At 33.1% G+C, this 3,777-nt stretch overlaps 1 pseudogene; it reads left to right on the top strand.

Moving 5' to 3' along the window:
• The first annotated feature begins 565 nt into the window (after positions 1-565).
• LOC21391481 lies at positions 566-2,982 on the top strand (annotated as a pseudogene).
• Positions 2,983-3,777: the final 795 nt, after the last annotated feature.

The raw sequence follows: 3,777 nt of genomic DNA, 5'->3' as shown, positions 1-3,777 counted from the left end.
GAATCCGTACCGAGTAAATCAAAAGACACAAATCCATAAATAGGAGTCTGTTAAGAACTCAGGATTAAGATCATCCTATATATGACCATCGGTAGACTCAATTAGAATTTCTATACTTAACGGAATTATTAGAAATTCATATTGTGTCTGTGTCCTTGTTCTACATAATCTCATTATGCGAAATACACTCATTCAATATCTCACCATATTAACAGTACGGATAACACCGTTTCTTTCTAAATGGGAATGACATGTATTAATATAATGTTTTAATTAAAGATTCTGAACTTTAATTAAATTCATTATGAACATTGCTTTTTGATTATTATCCTTAAACATTATCCTCTCGTATATAACACTTATATACAATGTTTAAGGTTACATAAATAATCATGGAATTTTCATTGATATTCATAAAATATTCATAAACATATGCACATAAAATAATGAATAAACTCTTTTATTAAATAAATAATAAATATCCTATTACATCTCATACTTCTAGGATATTATTCCCAACAGAGACCGGATATGGTTGGAGCACACCATCGCATCTGTAAGTACTCAACTGTGCTTTTTTTTGAATGTTGATTTAGTTTCTGGGTTGACAAATGTTGATTTGGTTTCTGGGTTTGTCAGATCCGATAATTTCCCTCTTCTTTTTTTTTCTTTCTCTATTTCTGATCCAACTAAAATGGCTCCAGTGTCGGCCCTCGCAAAGTACAAGCTCATCTTCTTTGGTGAACAGTCCGTCGGAAAAACCAACATCATCACCCGCTTCATGTACGACAAATTCGACAACACTTATCAGGTAATTTTTTGAATTCTTTCATACCCAAATCCCAATCAATTCAGATTTATTTTTTTAATGCCTCATATCGGCTTGGCGCAACTTTTTGTTTTTGGGTTATTGATCCGGTTGTTTTGAGCTTTGTGTCTTGCTTTTTTTTTTGGGGTCTGTTTCGTTTTGTTTGAATTTTGGCATCTGGATTTTGATTTACGCCTTCTGTTTGGATGGAGAGAAAAAGGTTGTGGGAAATTATTTTGTTTTTGTGTTAATGTTGGATTATGAATGAGCATTTCTTAAAACTGTATAAGGACTCGAGCGGATCAGGCTTCTGAATCCCATCAAAATATAGTTAGTTTTGTATTGGGTCGATTTTCTTGCCATTTAATCCAATCTACCAAAAAAGTTTGATGGTTTAACTGAATAATCAACTGTTTGGTCAACAAGTTTAGCAAAAACAAATGAATGAGAAAGAAGAGCAAAGTTCAAGCTATGTTGCTCTTAGATGAAGTGCTTGTTTTAATTTGTCAAGATATGGCCAAGCCATGTAGTTTTATAGTGCAGGTAATGATATGTTCTTCAGAATAATGTGCTAGCTTAGAAAAGATGAAGCAAATTATGGACAAAATAATCAAATATGACTTGACAATTTTCTTGACAGTATTAGCCTATGAAAGAAAGTTCAAGAATGTTGTTTTGACAGATGTGTTGTATTCGTTATGCATTAACTCCATATATGTTGAATTTAACTTGATTACAATTCGAAGCGTTTAGCTATTTAAAAAGTAATTCGACTTTTCTTTTTTTCCTAACCAGGCTACAATTGGTATTGATTTCCTGTAAAAAACCATGTATCTTGAAGATCGAACTGTTCGACTGCAACTATGGTAAGATAGTCAAGATTCATCGCACTTGGTTATGCATGCTGGTGTTTATAGTAATATATTATTTTTCCAGTGTCACTTTGTGAAAAGCACAAATATATATATATATATATTTTGTAGAGATAGGGATAATTACTAGCGCTTAATACATTTTATCCGTTTCTTTTTTTTCCTCTCGGATGTTTGCCAAACGGGTATATGAAGTTTCTTTCTTTTATTTGTTTGCAATATCTTTGATTACTCTTTGCTTTGGTCTATTTAAAATAGAAGGGGAATGTGTGTTCTATGGGGGGTTTTTTTTTTATTATTATTTTTTTTTTTGTAGAGATAGGGATAATTACTAGCGCTTAATGCATTTTATCCTTTTCTTTTTTTTTCCCTCTTGGATGTTTGCCAAATGGGTATATGAAGTTTCTTTCTTTTATTTGTTTGCAATATCTTTGATTACTCTTTGCTTTGGTCTATTTAAAATAGAAGGGGAATGTGTGTTCTATGGGTTATGATGTTATGGATTTTTTCCGCCCTTTTCAATCTTTTCCTTGCAAGTTACAACTCTTTTTATTTGATTTTTGGGCAGGGATACAGCTGGACAGGAAAGATTTAGAAGTCTCATTCCAAGCTACATTAGGGATTCATCAGTTGCAGTCATTGTTTTTGATGTTGCAAGTAAGCAATTGTTGACTTTCTTTTCATCTATTTTTATTTACCCGCACCCTCTATTTAGTCTGTCCTAAATAGTTTATATTTGTGAATGTTAGCGTCTGTTCATAGTTTTCTTATGGCCGTTTGGAACATAGGTTTGCACAGAAAGTTTAAACTGAAATTCAAATTTGTTTTAACTTTTGCGAGAGGAAACACTACAGAAAAAAAGTTTGAACCAAAACTTTTTTTGATTTCAAACCTATGAAACAAACGAAGGCTTAGAGTGCTACCATGGTTGGTGGAAAATTTTCATGTTTTCCACTTTTTTTATTGTACTTCAGAGCTTTCTAGCATTCTTCAGCCAAAGAAAAAAGAAAAAAGTGTAAAAAGAAAGAAAAGTCCACTAATGTTCAAAGCTTGCTTATTAACACCTTTTGATTTCTCCACCTTTTCCTCTTTTTCATATTCTTTCAGTCATCATCCTATAAAGCATGATGTGCTTTTCTTTGGTTCTGGTGGGTTTTTAATGTAGGCCGACAATCTTTTCTGAACACATCAAAGTGGATAGAAGAGGTGCGCAGCGAGAGAGGCAGTGATGTCATTATTGTACTTGTTGGAAACAAAACTGATCTTGTCGAGAAGAGGTAAAGGTTGATTAACATTTAAAAATAGATGATTAGTGTTGAGACTGCCCATAGCTTGTAATTCTGTTTTATTCTAACTTGAGGACTCACTTTGGGTTCCATATCAGTTGTTGTGAATGCATATATCTGAAAACAGGTAACAACTGTTGCCAGGAAATGTTACTATTGAGTTCTTCCCCCACCCCCACCCCCACCCCCTCCTTTAAATACTCTAAATTTTAGGAATAAGTAATAACCCAACAAACGAGTCATAGGAAATTTCTGGTCGGGGTGGGCCCAACTTAAAAGGATGACTGGAATCATGCAAATTCATTTGGCTTCAACACTTTGGAGAAATGAAATCTCAAATATGACGCACTGTTCTTTTGTTGAGTTTCAACCAACAAGAGTCAGTAACTTAACCTCAAAATTATTCGTCCGGTGGCTTTTTTTGTTGAGAATAACTTGGAAGCTTTTGTGCTTTTGTTAGGAAATGGAATTTGATCATTTCTTACCGTTGATTCTGTCTACTCTGAATCTCGGATTCAGTAGTTACATATTCAGTAGTTATGTTTTGTTGTGTTTATGTAAAGGAATCTTCTACCAACCTTATTCAGATGTGGAGTGCAAATTCTCCGTGCACTATGTAAATTATATCTTGGAAGCCTGGTAGGCTTCTTGTAAATCCTTGATAGACCAACAGCTAACTGCATGCTCTAAAGAAAAAATGTTCTGCATTGCATCAAGCAAGAAGCTTGTAAAGTACCAAGGCATTCTCATAACAATGAAATGACAAAATAATAATAATAATAATAATAATAATAATAATAATAATAATAAT

This window comes from Morus notabilis, unplaced genomic scaffold (assembly GCF_000414095.1).
Source record: "Morus notabilis unplaced genomic scaffold, ASM41409v2 Scaffold361, whole genome shotgun sequence".
NCBI classification, from domain to species: domain Eukaryota; kingdom Viridiplantae; phylum Streptophyta; class Magnoliopsida; order Rosales; family Moraceae; genus Morus; species Morus notabilis.
Note: the sequence above shows the minus strand (reverse complement) of the source record. Positions and strands in the feature narration are given on the sequence as shown.